Source organism: Delphinapterus leucas, chromosome 2 (genome assembly GCF_059928025.1).
Source record: "Delphinapterus leucas isolate spDelLeu-1000000601 "Yukka" chromosome 2, BTC_Dleu_Yukka2, whole genome shotgun sequence".
NCBI classification, from domain to species: domain Eukaryota; kingdom Metazoa; phylum Chordata; class Mammalia; order Artiodactyla; family Monodontidae; genus Delphinapterus; species Delphinapterus leucas.
Genome location: NC_143130.1, coordinates 141,930,232 through 141,951,482, shown reverse-complemented (window position 1 = coordinate 141,951,482; position 21,251 = coordinate 141,930,232). Strand labels below are relative to the sequence as shown.

General features: G+C 43.6%; 1 long non-coding RNA gene across 1 annotated transcript in view; it reads left to right on the top strand.

Annotated features, from left to right (window-relative positions):
- Nucleotides 1-489: 489 nt before the first annotated feature.
- Nucleotides 490-21,251, top strand: part of LOC149750307 (uncharacterized) — a 62,818-nt gene continuing 42,056 nt past the window's right edge. Inside the window, exons 1-2 of the long non-coding RNA XR_016392188.1 lie at nucleotides 490-10,457; nucleotides 11,127-21,251. The exon at nucleotides 11,127-21,251 is cut by the window's right edge and continues 42,056 nt beyond it. This is a non-coding gene — a long non-coding RNA (uncharacterized LOC149750307). The remainder of the gene's footprint in view (nucleotides 10,458-11,126) is intronic.

The following is a 21,251-nucleotide window of genomic DNA, read 5'->3' as shown; positions in this document are numbered from 1 at the left end:
TCACCTAAGCAAAAATGTAAGAATAAAAGGCACAGGGCATACCACAGCAGCCATTACTTTCCACAAGGAATCAGAGATTGGAAGTGAAGCTAAAACATCTTCAGCTACAATAGCATCTCTTTTAAGGTAAGCCATTTCCCCAGGGAGAGTTTGCTGCTCTGAGCAAAGGCAGGACAATAAAAGAACAAGGATGTCTTTCTAAGGCTGCAAACAGAGTGGCTGACACCTTGAAGTTGGTTTGCTTTTGACGGCTTTAAAAGCCAGGGCAGCAAAGTGCCCACATTACATTTTCTATAAGCTGGCCAAACATCTCTCTCTTTTTTTTTTTTTTTTTTTTTTTTACTGCATAAGCCCCCTAATATTTGTAGAGAACAGGCAGGGAAGGATGTCCTGTGAGATCAGGTTTCTGTTTCAGCAGGTGTCACTGAAGCCTGTCTTCCCCTGAGCAATTTTCTGCACTTCTCTTCCATTTTCCCCTGTCGGGCCCACTCTGGAAGTCACCGGTCTGTGTCCTCACCGGCCATAGTTTCTGCACCTTTCTTTTCAAAGGCGGATGAAAATAGTGTTAGATGGTACAAATGGGCAATTGCAGAGACTTACCCTCCTCCCATTTCCCCTGAAGTATTTGGTAGTTAGACCTTGGAACTGGTTCCAGCAGCAATGGGGTTAGAGCTGCCGCCAAAGCTAAAGCCAAATTGGATTTTATTTAGGAGGTAGTCGCTTGTCATTTTCATCTCCAGATAGAAGACTTCTCTGTTTCCCCAGAAGATAAAATCATAGAATAGCAGTAACAAGGTGGGTGATTCTGCCAACAGGTGGGTGAGGTCTCTGGTTGAGGGAGGGGGTAGAGGTGGGTACTGGGTCGCCTTGTAAGTGTGGCCATCATCTCCTGCAAGCAGAGCTTGGAGGAATTTCATCCACCTGTTGTGGTTTTCCCAGGTGGGAGCAGGGGGTGACTGGGACTCTAATAATGACCGCTATCAGCCGACTTTGGGTGGGGTCTCTCAAACTTTAACCCATATGCAAATCATCTCAAAATCTCTTTAAAACACAGATCTCCTAGTGGGTCTGGGACAGAGCCTGCATTTCTACCAAGCTCCTGGTGACGTCGATGCCACTGGTGCCATGCACACTTTGAGTAGCAAGAGCTTAGGTTTTTATTTACTGCCTTCCTACCCCCTGCTGGGCTATGTTATTTTATCAAAACTATGCGGTAGGAGTGAAGGCCAATTATAGCCTCCTGAATCATCCATTGGTAGAGCTGTTTCTTGCAGTACATTCAAAAGGGCACTCCCAGGAGTTCCCCATTGTACAAGAAGCCCACTTGCACCAGATACTTCTGGGCAAGCAAGCCACCGTGCAAAGCTGCTTTGGTTCTTGTTGGTCACTACCAGACAGCGGCTGGATGCTGCTGGAGCGGGAAGTTTTATGTGATAGTGTGTTGATGGTGCTGACTCTGAAGGGGGTGGGGACTTCTTTGCTGCGGCAGCTTCAGCTCCCTCTAGCTGCACCCCCTCCCCAGGCTCACGGGAAGGATGAGTGGAAGCTGGGAGAGAAGTATCAGGCGAAGTTCTGCAGACCTGGGGGTGTTATTTTTCACTTTCTCTGCTTCAGGACATCCCACGCATTTTATAAATATTTATGGGACAGCTTCCCTCTTGAGAGCGCCCAAGTGTGGAGGGTCGGTGGGGAGGATGGTTGAAGAAGGAAAGGAGGGAAAAAGCGGTGCTCGTGGTGCAGGAGGTTGGGCAGGTGGGGGGAAACCCTGAGGGCTTGTTTCAGGCCAGTCTCCTCACCGGCAAGAGGAGGAGTTGGACTAGACTGTTAAACCAGGGGTCTGTGTTTTACGCCAGTAACTCCCTGCAGTTGTAAGCAATGTTTGATGGGTGTGTAAATTTTTCTAGGGCGAGAGCTCCTAGATTTCAACACTCTCTCAGGGTTCACAAAACGTTCATCAGCACCTTTGCAATCGGGATCATCTTCTAGTCCCTCCCAGAGTGGATATGTGGAGCGCTGGGCTTCTAGAAGCAGCGAATATCAAGTTCAGGCCACGGGATTAGGAGGGACAAGGCAGCCACTCAGAGCCATTTTCAACAGAGGCGGAAGGGGGTCAGCTATCAACAACAGAGGGAAGGCTGAGCGGCAGCCAATTCGAGTGACTCCACTAAACCGAGCTGGGAGCTGAATCCGGACTAGAACCCAGGCTGACACACAGAGAACAGATCTGCACTGCGGAAAAGTCCCTTCAGTCAGCCCATCGTTTCGGAAGGGCAAGACATTTGTGACCACAGCGCCAGGAGCCCAGCTGGTTATTTCTAGCTCGCTGAATGTCAAAAATCCAGGCCGCTTCGCACAGCAGCCTCCACTTGTCAGACCAAATCAAGGCATCAAAGCGTCAGGCAGGCGAATCAGCTGCCTCCAGCGCAGGCCTAGCGGCGCCCACGCGCAGCCCCGCCCCGCGCCCCGCCCACCTGCAGCCCCGCGTCCCGCCTGTGCCGCCGCTGGGGTTTTCTCAGCGTGGAGCCTCTTGGCAGGCTGCGTTGGCCAAGTGTGCCCACAGGAGATGGTCTCCCACGGCCTTTGACCTCAGCGTCGGACTGCGCACTCTCCCTTCTCTCTGGTTGTATTTTTTATTTTTTGATCCTCCCACCTGCACTTGCTTTTCTCCTTCTCAACACAACTCCCATCTCCCAGTTGCTCTCTAGATCCAAATCAATGAGCTGGTTTGTGTCTGCAGAATCCAGTTTTACAGCAACACAAGCAAACGCCAATCCTGAGTGTCTGCTGTCGGTTTCCCTTCTCAATTTCCTTTCATTGAAATATTAGCACAACTGCTGGCTAGGTTTTGGACACAGCAGGCTAACCTCGACCCTCAGGGAACCGGCAGTCTCCTGGGGGAAGAGAAGGTGATGTTTAAAACTGTGATATGAGAGTATATATAAGTCCATGCCATGGAAAGTAGATAGCTAGTGGGAAACAGCCACATAGCTGATCTCCCTAGATCAGCTCAGTGCTTTGGGACCACCTAGAGGGGTGGGATAGGGAGGGTGGGAGGGAGACGCAAGAGGGAGGAGATATGGGGATGTATGTATATGTATAGCTGATTCACTTTGTTATACAGCAGAAACTAACACACCACTGTAAAGCAACTATACTCCAATAAAGATGTTAAAAAAATAAATTAAAAAAACAAGCAAACAAAAAACCCGGTCCCGATGGTCTCGGGACCGGGAATGAGCATCGCACGCAGAGAGAACAGGCAGAGTGTACGACTTGAGACTTGTAAGGGTGGCTGTATATGTAAAGAGGTGGGAGCCAGTACCGTGTGATGAGCGAGGGAGGAGCTAGGAAAGGACTCTGAGTCAGAGAAAAGAGTGTAGAATTTATCCTGACAATACAGGCCTTTGCAGGGTTTTTCGGTGGTTTCATTTTGCTTTGGAGGGTTTTAACCAGGGAAGTCATCCATCAGATTTGCTTTCTTAAATGGGAGGGGAGGCAGAACTCCTCTAAGTCCCAGAATAGAGGCAGCAGCATCTTTAAAGATTGTAGCATATTCCAGAGCAGGGGCCATGTTCTCCCACGTGGGGCTCAAATTACCCATTTTCTTCTGATTATGCCTACCACTGCCCTGTTGCTTTATTCCTATCCCTAGCCCCACTCTGACTGGTTTGGCCTTCTGCATCCCACTGGCTCTTGCCTAGCCTTTAGGTAAGATGCTAGGTTGACTCTACTTCCAAGCCACCACCATGTTTTCAGCATTCACTGATTCAGTGAATATAAGTGGTCGCTCTGTGCCAGATGCTGTGCTAGTCATCACGGGCATACAGAAGGGTAGATTCACATCTTTCTTGATCTCAAAGAGCCTAGAATTTGTCCAGTGGTTCCCAAATTTGCTCATGCATCAGAATCATTAAAATACAGCTGATTGAACATCACCTGGACTGACTAAATTGGAATCTTTGGGGGTAAGTGCCAGGGAGCCATATTCTGGAAACTCTCCCCCAGGTAATACTGCTAAGTAGTCAGAACCACTGATCCTTAGAGGAATGCGGAACTGGAATTTCTCTTGTGGCCATTCCTCTGCATGGCTGATGGGGAGAACAAACCCAGAGTCTGGCTGTTGGCCGCAAGACAGAAATCATCAGAGGAAGACAGGCAAAGCTCAGTCTAACTGGGCTGTAAGTCTGGGACCTGCTCACGTGACTTCAATGAAGCAGGAGGGACAGTGGGGATGGATGAATGGAGGGGTAGAGTAGAATGTATTGGGATGGTGGGCTGGGCTATGCCTGCCTAGAGTGGATAGTGCCTCCTTCTTGACCTAAATGGTATAAATCATCCATTAGAAAGCAGGAGACTAGCTCTCTGGCTTGTTGACTCCTTTTCAGGACCACCTTGATTATCATGGTCAAGAGCTAGGGGTGATTGCACCCGGTAGTTTCCAATGGTGTGTGTGATGAACAACTAATAGAAAAGAAACATCAAGTACATTGTACACAAACCCATAAATCTCCACCAGTTAAGTCTGAGTATTGGGGCAAGCTGAAGCAAAGGGAGGCTGTTAACTCACTGTTCCCAGAAATATCCCCCATATGCTTATGGCTGCCCTCTGAGGGATTCCAGGAAGGAGTGATCCTGTCTGATCATGCCTGGAATCTCACACCCTGGAGGATGGATCTTCATGGGGTTTGAGAGGATTAAATTTCCAGTTCTACTTTTCACCTCTTGGTGAAGACTGTTCTGAGACATCTAATAGTTAAGTATTTATTTGTTGAGAGCTAATTATGGCCCAGGCACCGAGAAGCCTCAAACATGAAAATATATACAACCCACTTGGGAAGATAGGACATAATTGTATATAAAAGTAAATATAAGGTTTAGATATTTCCAGACCACAGGAGAAGAACTGATTTTGAGGTTGTTTGAAGTTCTGTATCCCGACCACTAATCCACATAGCATGTATTTGACAGCAATGTATTTTGGGTGATATACAGGCATGTAAGGCATAGTCTTTGCCCTCAGGAAGCTCACAGTCCAATAGGGAAGATAGGACATGTCAGTATAAACTATAATAGAAAATAGTATAGGCTGGGACAAGTGAGTGATTCCGTGTCAGCTTTAGCATCAGTAGGGCCTGTTCTGAAACATTTTTTTAATACCTCTTTATCGGAGTATAACTACTTCACAATACTGTGTTAGTTTGTGTTGTACAACAAAGTGAATCAGCCATATGCGTAAATATATCCCCATATCCCCTCCCTCTTGAGCCTCCCTCCCACCCTCACTATCCCACCCCTCTAGGTCATCGAAAAGCCCCGAGCTGATCTCCCTGTGCTATGCGGCTGCTTCCCATAGCTATCTATTTTACATTTGGTAGTGTATATATGTTCATGCCACTCTCACTTTGCCCCAGCTTCCCCCCCACCCCCGTGTCCTCAAGTCCATTCTCTATGTCTACGTCTTTATTCCTGTCCTGCCACTAGTTCATCAGTGCCATATTTTTTTCAATGTGTATATCATTTTATTTTTTTGACATTGTTGGAGATTTTATTTTAATCTGAAGACAAATTGAAGTCATATTTTCAGCATTTTTAAATGGGATTAAATAATATAATTTTGTTATTCCATGTAGCTTCCATGCTAAATAGTGTATATGTACCCATGTATGTATATATGTGTGGTTTTGTGTCTATATCTATATCTATCTATCTATCTATATATCCTACTGGTTCTATTTCCCTGTAGAACTCTAACCAGTACAGATTTTGGTATCCTTATATCTTTTTGTTTGTTTGTTTTAACATCTTTATTGGAGTATAATTGCTTTACAATGGTGTGTTAGTTTCTGCTTTATAACAAAGTGAATCAGTTATACATATACATGTGTTCCCATATCTCTTCCCTCTTCCATCTCCCTCCCTCCCACCCTCCCTATCCCACCCCTCTAGGTGGTCACAAAGCACCGAGCTGATCTCCCTGTGCTATGCGGCTGCTTCCCACTAGCTATCTATTTTACGTTTGGTAGTGTATATATGTCCATGCCGCTCTCTCACTTTGTCACAGCTTACCCTTCCCCTCCCCATATCCTCAAGTCCATGCTCTAGTAGGTCTGTGTCTTTATTCCCATCTTACCCCTAGGTACTTCATGACCCTTTTTTTTTCTTAGATTCGATATATATGTGTTAGCATACGGTATTTGTTTTTCTCTTTCTGACTTACTTCACTCTGTATGACAGACTCTAGGTCCATCCACCTCACTACAAATAACTCAATTTCGTTTCTTTTTATGGCTGAGTAATATTCCATTGTATATATGTGCCACATCTTCTTTATCCATTCATCTGTTGATGGACACTTAAGTTGCTTCCATGTCCTGTCTATTGTAAATAGAGCTGCAATGAACATTTTGGTACATGACTCTTTTTGATTTATGGTTTGCTCAGGGTATATGCCCAGTAGTGGGATTGCTGGGTCATATGGTAGTTCTATTTGTAGTGTTTTAAGGAACCTCCATACTGTTCTCCATAGTGGCTGTATCAATTTACATTCCCACCAACAGTGCAAGAGGGTTCCCTTTTCTCCACACCGTCTCCAGCATTTATTGTTTGTAGATTTTTTGATGATGGCCATTCTGACTGGTGTGAGATGATATCTCATTGTAGTTTTTTTTTTCTTGCGGTACGCGGGCCTCTCACTGTTGTGGCCTCTCCCGTTGTGGAGCACAGGCTCCGGACACGCAGGCCCAGCGGCCATGGTTCATGGGCCCAGCTGCTCCACAGCATGTGGGATTCTCCCGGACCGGGACACGAACCCATGTCCCCTGCATAAGCAGGCAGACTCTCAACCACTGCACCACCAGGGAAGCCCTCTCATTGTAGTTTTGATTTGCATTTCTCTAGTAATTAGTGATGTTGAGCATCCTTTCATGTGGTTCTTGGCCATCTGTATGTCTTCCTTGGTGAAATGTCTGTTTAGGTCTTCTGTCCATTTTTTAATTGGGTCGTTTGTGTTTTTGATATTGAGCTCCACGAGCTGTTTGTATATTTTGGAGATTAATCCTTTGTTGTTTCACTTGCAAATATTTTCTCCCATTCTTAGGGTTGTCTTTTTGTCTTGTTTATGGTTTCCTTTGCTGTGCAAAAGCTTTTAAGTTAAATTAAGTCCCATTTGTTTATTTTTGTTTTTATTTCCATTTCTCTAGGAGCAGGGTCAAAAAAGATCTTGCTGCGGTTTATGTCAAAGAGTGTTTTTCCTATGTTTTCCTCTAAAAGTTTTATAGTGTCTTGTCTTACATTTCAGTCTTTAATTCATTTGGGATTTATTTTTGTGTATGGTGTTAGGTAGTGTTCTAATTTCATTCTTTTACATATAGCTGTCCAGTTTTCCCAGCACCACTTATTGAAGAGGCTGTCTTTTCTCCATTGTATGTTTTTGCCCCCTTTGTTGTAAATTAGGTACCCATATGTGCATGAGTTTATCTCTGGGCATTCAATCCTGTACGATTGATCTATATTTCTGTTTCTGTGCCAGTACCATACTGTCTTGATTACTGTAGCTTTGTAGTATAGTTTGAAGTCAGGGAGCCTGATTCCTCCAACTCTGTTTTTCTTTCTCAAGATTGCTTTGGCTGTTTGGGGTCTTTTGTGCTTCCATACAAATTGTAAAAAATTTTTTTCTAATTCTGTGAAGAGTGCCATTGATAGTTTGATAGGGCTTGCATTGAATCTGTAGACTGCTTTGAGTAGTATAGTCATTTTCACAATATTGATTCTTCCAATCCAAGAACATGGTATATTTCTCCATCTGTTTATGTCATCTTTGATTTCTTTCATCAGTGTTTATTTTATAGTTTTCTGAGTACAAGTCTTTCACCTCCTTAGGCAGGTTTATTCCTAGGTATTTTATGCTTTTTGTTGCAATGGTAAGTGGGAGTGTTTCCTTAATTTCTCTTTCTGATTTTTTGTTGTTGGTGTATAGGAATGCCAGAGATTTCTGTGCATTAATTTTGTATCCTGCAACCTTACCAAATTCATTGATTAGCTCTACTAGTTTTCTGATGGCATTTTTAGAATTTTCTATGTATAGTATCATGTCATTGGCAAACAGTGACAGTTTTACTTCTTTTCCAATTTGTGTTCCTTTTATTTCTTTTTCTTCTCTGATTGCTGTGGCTAGGACTTCCAAAACTATGTTGAATAAGAGTGGCGAGAGTGGACATCCTTGTCTTGTTCCTGATCTTAGTGGAAATGCTTTCAGTTTTTCACCATTGAGAATGATGTTGGCTGTGGGTTTGTCATATATGGCCTTTATTATGTTGAGGTAGTTTCCCTCTATGCCCATTTTCTGGAGAGTTTTTATCATAAATGGGTGTTGAATTTTGTCAAAAGCTTTTTCTGCATCTATTGAGATGATCATATGGTTTTTATTCCTTCATTTGTTAATATGGTATATCACATTGATTGATTTGCATATATTGAAGAATACTTGCATCCTGGGATAAATCCCACTTGATCATGGTGTATGTTCCTTTTAATATGTTGTTGGATTCTGTTTACTAGTATTTTGTTCAGGATTTTTGCATCTGTGTTCATCAGTGATATTGGTCTATAATTTTCTTTTTTTGTGGTATCTTTTTCTGGTTTTGGTATCAGGGTGATGGTGGCTTCATAGAATGAATTTGGGAGTGTACCTCCCTCTGCAATTTTTTGGAAGAGTTTGAGGACTGGTCTTACCTATTCTCTAAATGTTTGATAGAATTGGCCTGTGAAGCCATGTTGTCCTGGACTTTTGTTTGTTGGAAGATTTTTAATTACAGTTTCAATTTCATTACTTGTGATAGGTCTGTTTCTAATTCTTCCTGGTTCAGTCTTGGAAAATTGTACCTTTCCAAGAGTTTGTCCGTTCCTTCATGGTTGTCCATTTTATTGGCATAGAGTTGTTCGTAGTAGCCTCTTATAATCCTTTGTATTTCTGTGGTGTCAATTGTTTTTTCTCCTTTTTCATTTCCAATTTTATTGATTTGTGTCCTCTCCCTTTTTTTCTTGATGAGTCTGGCAAAGGGTTTATCAATTTTGTTTATCTTCTCAAAGAACCAACTTTGCTATTGTTTTCTTTGTTTTTATTTCATTTATTTCTGCTCTGATCTTTATGATTTCTTTCCTTTGAAACATCTTTTTCCCACACCCTAGACATCTTTCAGGAAGACAGTTCTGGTAACTTTGGGATTCATCTTAGAGTCTTATCTGTGTCAATAATGTGAACTTTTCATTGCAGTTTGCACTTAGTTCTCTCAGTTATTTCCCAGAGATACTTGTGATTTAAAATGACAGAAACCAAGAGGTTCAAGCCTAGAAAGGTGGGTGAAAAGTGATTTCCACCTGGAGAAATTCCTGGCATTTCTATGCAGAGCCATGTACCCTGATCCTTGCTTGAAAGCTGGAGGAGTTGACTCAGAAGAGGCAGGTGGGAGCAGAGGCCGCTTAATGTCTCCCTGGGAGGAGGTCAGGAGTCTGGCTCCTGGTTAAAAACCTGTGGGTGATTTGTGTGACTTCTCAGGCCTGACCATCAGCAATTACAAAGGCTTTGCCTGCAGGCCTGCAGGCAGCTTCCCGTGCTTTGGTGCATAGCCCGAGAGGTGCAGTTAAGGACTCAGGCCCCACTCGCTGGTCATGCGCTTCGCATATTTACATTCCTAGCTCAGAAGCGCCTTCATTCCTAGTTTTCTATGACTGAGGCCTTGGGCAGAGGTCCTCTTCAGGTGCTGTCTCTCCTGAGGCCTCCTTACGGTGGGGAGGAGGAGGAAACTGTGAAGACTCTTCCCCTCCTCTGACTCACTTCTTTTCCACACCTAGCCCTTCCCCTCCCCCCACCCAACTTTAGGATCCATAAAACTGCCTTTTTCTCAGGGGCTCCCTCAACAGAGAGATGACCCCCACATCTATGCTGGTCCACCCGACCTTGGGCCGGTGTTCAGTTCCATGAGGGAAAATGGAACAGGGGGATGTGTACTTTCTCCAGTTGTAGAACTTTCATTTATGCCATCACAGTGAGTGATTAAAAGCTTGTTGCTTTAATTGGCTACATGGACCCCTGACAGCATAGCCCGCTCGCTCTTTCCCACCTGAGCTCCCAACAGGGGGACCCCTCCAGCTCCCTCCCTTCTGGGAGCACACAGTCAAAGCATGGCCCCATTTCTGTTGGAGGCTATGACCTCTCCTACATGTGTTTCTATTTCATTTCTAGATTGGATTTCTCTGTCTCTCTCACAAACAGTTAATTGGCCAAGGACAAGACAAAACTCAGGATTGCCATGAGGGCTGGGCAGGGAGTCAGCAGAAAAGAGAAGAATAATGAAGCAGGCATTGGCCAGATCAGGACTTACAGATGTGAGAACAACCCAACCTCAGAGACTAACTTCTTCCTGTCTACACTTCTGAAGAGGAACCTAAAAGTCCAAGAGGTGAGTGACCTGGCCAGGGCCACCCAATCAGAACCCAAGTTCTGATTATTTCCGGGTTTCCTTCTTGATCTTCTTTCTGCTTCCTACTACAGGTTCTGGGCAGGACTGTGCCCCTGATTCCCAGGACCACCACAACTGGGGAAGAAGAGACTAGAGCAGGGTTCTCAAATTAGAGTGCTTAGAATCCCCTGGAGGGCTGGTTAAAACACAGATTGCCCGCCCTTCCCCCAGGGTTTCTAATTCAGTAGGGCTGTGGTGGGGTCTGAGAATTTGCATTTCTAACAAGTGTCCGGGTGTAGCTGATGAGAACCACTGGACCAGCCTATATATGACCAAAAAGCAGCAGAGAAAGAAAGAATGGAAGCTGAGTAAAGGAAAGTAGGAAGAAGGAAAGGAGTAGGAGTGACATGGTTTATTAGGGCAAGAAATGAGCTCCACGGGATGGTTTTGGGAGGTTTGTTTTTCTGTTCCTCGTCCATCCTGACTTCAGGCTTATCTAGAAGTTTTCACAGTATCCTTTAAATCCCTCCCCTGACTGCTGAGGGAACCTGGCCCACAGGTGAGGTAATCTAAGCCTCCACTTAGATTATTAGATTTCCTAGAGCTGGAGCTAAAAAGCCCTGAGCTGGCTGCTCTCCCAACATACTTCACGGCTTCTTCCCTGTTCAGGTAGCTACAGGCTGCACAGCTACCTGCCTCCCCTGAAGCCCGAGGGCTCATGTCCCAAAGGCCATGAGAATGAAGAGTCTTGGAAGGTGGTTGCGGACAACTCAGTCACCTCTCTCTGGCTTCCGTGGTGCAGTCACATGAGCCCTGGCAGATCAAGGCTGCTGACTCTCAGAGAAAGGTAAGGAGGTGCATACATGGCAAGGAGATGGGTGGAGGGATTAAATAAACTCCACAGCCACATTGCCTCAGCTCATCTTTCAAGTTCTTCTGAATCATCAGGGAACATGGACTTGCTTTCTTAATCCTTGGATCTGAATGTGGGTCACTGAGGTCTCAGCCTGTGTTTGAATGTAATAGCATGGAGAAGAGCCAGATATACACACAGGAAAAAAGAATTAGTTCTCATGTGGGTGTGAAAACCCAGGAGCTACCCTCCTCTCCAAATCTGTTCACTGTTTGCCGAGCTCCACAGGGCTGTGGGAAAAATAAAGCACAAATGTTATGTTCAGTGGCCCAAAGCTGTGCCAGGGGTAGCAGTAACCTCAGGAGGAGGCCAGAGATTGGCCAAGGCAAAGGCAGAGAGCAGGAACCCTCCACTTGGGGTAGAGGCACGAGAGGGCCCAGGGTGGTGACAGTGGGAGCTGTGCCCCCCCGCTCCTTTTCCTAAGCCCTGTCCAGCTGCTTAGTGACCCACAGATGTCCAACCAACAAGCTTCTGGGAGCTTCGCAGACCCTGGCTGGCTCTGTAGTTAAGAGACTGATAACACATTGAGGCAAAAGCATACCATGCGACTCAGAATGCAGAGACTTCTACGTAGTTTCTGTGTTGTGATGAACTCCAGAAGAGAGAATCAGAAACCTGGGATAGATTTTCTACAGCAAAAGCCTGAGAATGTTTTCAAAAGACTCAGGTAGGGGCTTCCCTGGTGGCGCAGTGGTTGAGAGTCCGCCTGCCGATGCAGGGGACGTGGGTTCGTGCCCCGGTCCGGGAAGATCCCACATGCCGCAGAGTGGCTGGGCCCATGAACCATGGCCGCTGAGGCTGCGCGTCCGGAGCCTGTGCTCCACAACGGGAGAGGCCACAACAGTGAGAGGCCTGCGTACTGCAAAAAAAAAAAGACTCAGGTAGGGTCTGGGGCTGTGAGGTTCCTCATGTCATCCCTATTCCTCCAGTTTTAGGAATGGGGAGCTGCCATGGAGACCCCCTTTCAGTCCCTTCCAGAAAAGCCCGTGTGTGCCTGGTGGGTGTTTCTCTTCCTGGAGAGGAGATGGGTGAGGTCCTGGATGAGCTTCCTGAAACCACAGGAAAAGAGGAGGCTGCTGATTCACCAACAGCAGCTTCCTGGAATTGCAGTGTCAGGCTGCAAATGAGCGATATTTTTCCAAGGTGATCCAGAGCTGTTACAACATTCCTGCTCTATCCCCATCAGACCTTCCTGTAAGTCAAACCGGAAAGCTACCCAAACCGTGCATTCATGAGCAGTCAAGGACATGAGATTCCAGACACACAGTTTCCAACATGCCTTAATATCCCTCTTGAGACCTGGTCCAATCAACCCCATGCCTCTGGACTTTCTTAGCGGGGGCATGCAGTTGTCTGGCTGGCCCTGGAGTCATGTGGAAGTCCATGTGTGGTTCCAGGTCATCCAGGAAGTGCAGGACTGGCCTGATTCCCAAAATGGGACTGTCAGCTGAGTAAAGAGCAGGGCCTTGCACTGGCTTTGCCTAGCCTTTCACAAAGATCCATTCTCTGTCTGGTCCTGCCCAGCTCTCTAGCTTGTCTGAATAGAAAGCTACCATGTCTCATGCTGGATCAGTCTTGGCCTTTCCTCAGAAATAAGAACTGGTTTGGAACTGCCCCTGCTTGACCCTGGTGTCTGTTTCTCACATAAAAGAGATACAAAAGAGAATCCAAGTCTCTCTCCTGCTTTTGGAAGGTCCTGGCTTCTATTTGGGATGAAATCCCTATGGGTGCAGCTGGGGAGGTGCAGAGAGGGGCGAGGAGAAATGCTGGGCTTCTCACCTTCTGCCTCTGAGACAGATTGCAGTGGGAAACAAAAAATAAAGCTCCTTAGTTCCACTTCACTTATCCCTTCCTCGGCAAGTGGAGAGCTAACGAGAGTGGAGGTGTCTGGGGAATAAGACAGATGGAGCTGAGAACTAGGCCCTGCTCTTAGGAGCAGTGACTGAATTCCACACCTCCTCTAGGATGAGCTGGAACATGATTCTTCCTCCTTCCCTCCCCCCTCCCCCCTCCCTCCTCCTCGACTGATCCTTATGGGGCCTTTAGATGGGGAAATGCTGACTGAGCTAAAGGTCTCTGCATTTTTTTAAAAAATAAATTTATTGACTGACTTTTGGCTGCATTGGGTCTTCGTTGCTTCCCACGGGCTTTTCTCTAGTTGTGGCGAGCGGGGGCTACTCTTTGTTGCGGTGCGAGGGCTTCTCATTGCGGTGGCTTCCCTTGTTGCAGAGCATGGGCTCTAGGTGCGCGGGCTTCAGTAGTTGTGGCTTGAGGGCTCTAGAGCGCAGGCTCAGTAGTTGTGGCGCATGGGCTTAGTTGCTCCGCGGCATGTGGGATCTTCCCAGACCAGGGATCAAACCCATGTCCCCTGCGTTGGCAGGTGGATTCTCTACCACTGTGCCACTAGGGAAGCCCCTAAAGGTCTCTGCTTTTAAACCTAATTCCTCAGTTATGCTAAATGTAACTATAATTTGTATGGAGAGGTAAGAGTTTAAGTCGACCTTTTTAAAAATCCTTGTCAGTCATATAAAGTGGGTATTGTTGCTGCTTAATCAATGAAGGGAGCGAGGTTTGGGAGAGTTTAACAACTGGCCCAGGGAGAATGCAGGGTCAAGTTTCACATCCATGTCTCCTGACTCAAAGTCCATATTCTTCAAGATCCATAGTATAGACTCAGCAGTTACTGTTGGCAGCCCCTTGGAGTCCAGGAGACAGCTCTGAGCCTCAGAAAGTCAGTCCCTAGAATCACACTTGGGGTCTGTCAAATGATAAAACGAAAACAATCTAGTAACCTGTTTGATGTGCTTCGTTCAAGGGAGAAACATCCATAGATTGGAGGAGGACAGTGCCCCAAGCGCTCCTCTTGAGGGATTTTGGGCAAGAGGGAGTTCTTTAGTGCGTTAGAAGAGGCAACGCTGAAGCAAGGCATGGTTGGCTAGGAGGTCAGGGGCTTCCTTATAAGGCTGACGGATCCTACTTTTCTAGGCACAGGTGAGCTATAGCTACAGCTGAGCTGGAGGGTTATGATTCGTGTAGTTAGGTTTCCTTGACAGGTGTTTCCCATAAGTGCTGGCTGACTTAGGTTTAGATTTGTGATGTGGGCTGGCCCCCGGGGGCAGCCTCCAATTGGGGGGGGGTCCTGATACATGAATTAACTTTATTAGGGCCCCAACATTCTGAGAAGATACAGACCAAGCAGAAAATTCTGCTGTGCCTGTGGCTCTGTCTCAGTGTCGGTCTGCAAGAAGCACATGTGGTTGTGATATTGTGATTTATAATAAGAAATATATATTTGGTCTTGGACCCTATTCCTGGCACAGAGCTCCTAAGACCCTTGGGATTTCCTATGATGAGAGTGATAAAGATGTCTTGTTATATTAATGAAGCAAATTTGGAAAGCACCTAAGGGTGGGGTTGGTTGCCAGTGGAGCCATCATGTGATTAGAGGGCTGGAACTTCCAGTCCCACCCCTCCCCCTGCACCCCTCCCTCTGCACTGAGAGGAGAGAGGCTGGAGATTAAGTTCAATAACGGAAGGCAGTGATGTAATCGACCATGCTTATGTAATAATGCCTCCATAAAAACCCAAAAGGACTGGGTTCAGAGAGCTTCCAGGTTGGTGAACACCCAGAGATTTGGGCTGAGTACTGTGCTCTGAGAAGCATGGAAGCTCCGTGCCCTTTCTCCATACCTTGCCCTAGTACCTCTTCCAGCTGGCTGTTCCTGAGTTACATTCTTTTATAATAAACCGGTAATCTAGTAAGTAGATGTTTCTCTGAGTTCTGTAAGCTGCGCTAGCAAGTTAATTGAACCCCAGGAGGAGGTTATGGGAACCTCCTATAATCTATAACTGGTTGGTCAGAAGCACAGGTGATAATCTGAGTTGTAGGACTTAACCTGAGGGATCTGCCGCTATCTCCAGGTAGGTGTCTGAATTGAGTTGAATTATAAGACACAGCTGGAGTCAGGGACTTGCTGGTTGTGGGGAACTTACCCTTCCCACCCCGCCTCACTGAATTGGTGACCAGAATCTTAGTGGTCCTCACAGGGCTCGCCCCAGTGCTGTAACACAGGATGAACAGAATGAACAGAGCAGCATGTCTTAACCTCTCAGGATAAGTTGCCAAAGCTTTCTTTTTTCTTTTAAAGAAAACTTTTTTTTTATTACTTAATTAATTAATTTTTATTTTTGGCTGTGTTGGGTCTTCGTTTCTGTGCGAGGGCTTTCTCTAGTTGTGACAAGCGGGGGCCACTTTTCATCGCAGTGCACAGGCCTCTCACTATCGCGGCCTCTCTTGTTGTGGAGCACAGGCTCCAGACGCGCTGGCTCAGTAGCTGTGGCTCACGGGCCTTGTTGCTCCACGGCATGTGGGATCCTCCCAGACCAGGGCTCGAACCAGTGTCCCCTGCATTAGCAGGCAGATTCTCAACCACTGTGCCACCAGGGAAGCCCTTAAAGAAAACTTTAAATTTGAGAAGTATTTGGTAACTTAAAAGGTTATTGTCTATTGATCATTTTCCTATATATCATTGAGATATAATTGACATATAACATTGTATTAGTTTCAGGTGTACAACATAAAGAGTTGACACACATGTGTATTGTAAAGTGATCACCACAATAAGTTAAGATCTGTCACCTCACATAGTTACAATTTTTCTCTTATGATGAGAATTTTTATAATTTACTCCTAGCAACTTTTTTTTTTTTTTCGGTACACGGGCCTCTCACTGTTGTGGCCTCACCCACTGCGGAGCACAGGCTCCAGATGCACAGGCTCAGCAGCCATGGCTCAGGGGCCTAGCCGCTCCGCGGCACGTGGAATCTTCCCGGACCAGGGCACAAACCCGTGTCCCCTGCATCGGCAGGCGGACTCTCAACCACTGTGCCACCAGGGAAGCCCTACTCCTAGCAACTTTTAAATATACAATACACTATGGTTTACTATAGTCACCATGCTGCATCCTCAGAATTTATTTATCTTATAACTGGAAGTTTGTACCTTTTCACTCTCTTCACCCATTTCACTGCCACTCCCCCATCTGTTCCCTGTATCTGTGAGTTGTTTTTTTTTTAAGATTACACATATATTTGAGATCATACAGTATTTGTCTTTCTCTGACTTATTTCACTTTGTATAACACCCTCTAGGTCCATCCCTGTTGTTTCATATTGCAGAATTTCCTTCTTTTTATGACTGAATAATATTCCCTCCTTATGTGTGTATGCCACATCTCCATTCATCCACCTAATAGCGGACTATTGGGTTAAATTCATGTCTTGGCTATTGTAATAATGCTGCAATGAATTAACATGGAATGTATATATTTTTCAAGTTAGTAACTTTGTTTCTTTTGGATAAATACCCAGAAGTGGAATTGCAGGATCACATACGGTAGTTCTGTTTTTAATTTTTTTAAGGAATCTCCATAATGTTTCCATAGTGGCTGCACCAATTTACATTCCCACCAACAGTGCACAAAGGTTCTCTTTTCTTCACATCCTTGCCAACACTTGTTTCCTCTTGTTTTTATAATAGCCATTCTAATGGATGTGAGGTGATATCTTACTGTGTTGTGTTTTTTTTACCACTTACTTTAATTGAAGTATAGTTAATTTACAATGTGTTAGTTTCGGCTGTGCAGCAAAGTGATTCACTTACATAATGTATATATAAATGAATACATATACATATTCTTTTTGAGATTCTTTTCCACTATAGGCTATTATAAGATATTGAGTATAGTTCCCTGTGCTATATAGTAGGTCCTTGTTGTTGTACTGTGTATATGTTAATCCCAAACACGTAATATATCTCCTGCCCTGCCCCGGGCTATCCCCTTTGTTAACCATAAGTTTGTTTTCTATGTCTGTGAGTACTTCTGTTTTGTAAAGTTCATTTGTACAATTTTTTTAGAGTCCACATATAAGTGATATCGTATGATATTTGTCTTTCTTTGACTTACTTCACTCAATGTGGTAATCTCTAGGCCCTTCAATGTTGCTGAATAGCATTATTTCATTCTTTTTTATGGCTGAGTAATATTCTATTGTGAGTGTGTGTGTGTGTGTATATGTATGTATATACATATATATATAAACCACATCTTCTTTATTCATTTATCTGTCAATGGACATTTAGGTTGCTTCTACATCTTGGCTATTGTAAATAGTACTGCTATGAACATAGGAGTGCATATATCTTTTTGAATTATAGTTTTGTCCAGATATATATACCCAGGAGTGGGATTGCTGGATCATATGGTAACCCTTATTAATGTTTTAAGGAACCTCCATACATTTCTCCATAGTGGCTGCACCAATTTACATTCCTACCAATAGTGTAGGAGTGTTCCCTTTTCTCCACACCCTCTCCAGCATTTGTTCTTTGTAGACTTTTTAATGATGGCCATTCTGAGTGGTGTAGTTTTGATGTGCATTTCTCAAATAATTAGCCATATTGAGCACCTTTTCATGTGTCTATTGGCCATCTATATGTCTTCTTTGGAGAAATGACTATTTAGGTCTTCTGCCCATTTTTTGATTGGGTTGTTTGGGTTTTTTTGATACTAAACAGTATGAGCTGTATATTTTGGAAATTAATCCATTGTCAGTAGCATCATTTGCAAATATTTTCTGCCATTCTGTAGGTTGTCTTTTTATTTGGTTTATGGTTTCCTTTGCTGTGCAAAAGCTTCTACGTTTAATTTAATTTTTGTTTTTAATTCCATTACTCTAGGAGACCGATCCAAAAAGATATTGCTGCGATTCATGTCAAAAGAGTGTTCTGCCTATGTTTTGCTCTAGGAGTTTTACAGTATCCGGTCTTCTATTTAGGTCTTTAGTACATTTTGAGTTTATATTTGTATATGGTGTTAGAGAATGTTCTAATTTCCTTCTTTTACATGTAGCTGCACCACTTATTGAAGAGACTGTCTTTTCTCCACATCCTTGCCAACATTCTCTTGTCTTTTTGATAATAGCCATTGTAAGGGGTGTGAGGTGTATCTCACTGTGGTTTTGATTTGCATTTCCCTGATTAAGGCTATTGAGCAACTTTTTAATGTACTTGTTTTAATGTACTTGTATTCTTTGGGAAAAAGTCTATTCAGGTCCTCTGCCCATTTTTCAGTTAGATATTTTTCATGTGCTATGGAGTTGTATGAGTTTTTATATTTTGGATATTAACTTCTTATCAGATATATGATTTGCAAATGTCTTCTCCCATTCTGTCGGTTGCCTTTTCATTTTGTTGATGATTTCCTTTGCTATTCAGAACTTTTAGTTTGATGTAGTCCCACTTGTTTGTTTTCACTTGTATTGCCTTTGTTTTTGGTTGTCAAATAAAAAGAAATTATTGCCAATACTTATGTAAAGGAGCTTGCTCCCTTTGTCTCCTTCTAGGAGTTCTGTGGTTTCAGGTTTTATGTTGAAGTCTTTAATCCATTTTGAATAGATTTTTGTGTATGGTGAAGATAGGGATCCAGTTTTATTCTTTTGCATGTGGCTGTCCAGGTTCCCAACACCATTTATTGAAGAGACAGACCTTTTTCCATTGTATGTTCTTGACCCCTTTATAGTAAATTAACTGACCATATATGCACTCTCTATTATGGTCCATTGACCTGTGTGTCTGTTTTTGTGCCAATACTACACTTTAAAAAATATATATATTTATTGGAGTATAATTGCTTTACAATGCTGTGTTAGTTTCTGCTGTACAATAAACAAAGTGAATCAGCTATATGTATACATATATCCCCATATGTCCTCCCTCTTGAGCCTCCCTCACACCCTCACTATCCCACCCCTCTAGGTCATCACAAAGTATCAAGCTGATCTCCCTGTGTTATTCAGCAGCTTCCCACTAGCTATCTGTTTTACATTTGGTAGTGTATACATGTCAATGCTACTCTCTCACTTCGTCCCAGCTTCCCCATCCCCCACCCCATGTCCTCAAGTCCGTTCTGTGTGTCTGCGTCTTTATTCCTGCCCTGCCACTAAGTTCATCAGTACCATTTTTTAAAATTCCATATATGTGAGTTAGCATACAGTATTTGTTTTTCTCTTTCTGACTTCACTCTGTATGACAGACTCTAGGTCCATCCACCTCACTACAAATAACTCAATTTCGTTCCTTTTTATGGCTGCGTAAGAATTCCATTGTATATATGTGCCACATCTTCTTTATCCATTCATCTGTCAATGGACATTTAGGTTGTTTTCATGTCCTGGCTATTGTAAATAGTGCTGCAGTGAAAATTGTGGTACATGTATCTTTTTGAATTATGGTTTTCTCAGGGTATATGCCCAGTAGTGGGATTGCTGGGTCATATGGTAGTTCTATTTTTACTTGTTTAAGGAACCTCCATACTGTTCTCCACAGTGGCTGTATCAATTTACTTTCCCACCAACAGTGCAAGAGGTTTCCCTTTTCTCCACACCCTCTCCAGCATTTGTTGTTTGTAGATTCTTGATGATGAACATTCTGCCTAGTGTGAGGTGATACCTCACTATAGTTTTGATTTGCATTCCTCTAATGATTAGTGATGTTGAGCATCTTTTCATGCGTTTGTTGGCAATATCTATGTCTTCTCCAGAGAAGTGTCTGTTTAGGTCTTCTGCCCATTTTTGGATTGGGTTGTTTGTTTTTTTGACATTGAGCTGTATGAGCTGCTTGTATTTTTTGGAGATTAATCCTTTGTCAGTTGCTTCGTTTGCAAATATTTTCTCCCATTCCGAGGGTTGTCTTTTCATCTTGTTTATGGTTTCCTTTGCTGTGCAAAAGCTTTTAAGTTTCGTTAGGTCCCATTTGTTTATTTTATTTCCATTACTCTAGGAGGTGGGTCAAAAAAGTTCTTGCTGTGATTTATGTCATAGAGTGTTCTACCTATGTTTTCCTCTAAGAGTGTTATAGTGTCTGGCCTTACATTTAGGTCTTTGATCCATTTTTAGTTTATTTTTGTGTATGGTGTTAGAAAGTGTTCTAATTTCATTCTTTTACACGTAGCTGTCTTGTTTTCCCAGCACCACTTATTGAAGAGGTTTTCTTTTCTCCATTGTATATTCTTGCCTCCTTTGTCAAAGATAAGGTGACCATAGGTGCGTGGGTTCATCTCTGGGCTTTCTATCCTGTTCCACTGATCTATGTTTCTGTTTTTCTGCCAGTACCATACTATCTTCACTACTGTAGCTTTGTAGTATAGCCTGAAGCCAGGGAGCCTGATTCCTCCAACTCCATTTTTCTTTCTCAAGATTGCTTTGGCTATTCAGGGTCTTTTGTGTTTCCATACAAATTGTAAAATTTTTTGTTCTAGTTCTGTGAAAAATGCCATTGGTAATTTGATAGAGATTGCATTGAATCTGTGGATTGCTTTGGGTAGTATAGTCATTTTCACAATGTTGATTCTTCAATCCAAGAACATCTTATATCTTTCCATCTGTTTGTGTCATCTTTGATTTCTTTCATCAGTGTTGTATAGTTTGTGGAGCACAGGTCTTTTGCTTCCTTAAGTAGATTTATTTCTAGGTATTTTATTCTTCTTGTTGCAAAGGTAAATGGGAGTGTTTCCTTAATTTCTCTTTCAGATTTTTCATCATTAGTGTATAGGAATGCAAGAGATTTCTGTGCATTAATTTTGTATCATGCTACTTTACCAAATTCATTGATTAGCTCTAGTAGTATTCTGGTGGCATCTTTAGGATTTTCTATGTATGGTATCATGTCATCTGCAAACAGTGACAGTTTTACTTCTTCTTTTCCAATTTGGATTCCTTTTATTTCTTTTTCTTCTCTGATTGCTGTGGCTAAAACTATGTTGAATAATAGTGGTGTGAGTGGGCACCCTTGTCTTGTTCCTGATCTTAGAGGAACTGCTTTC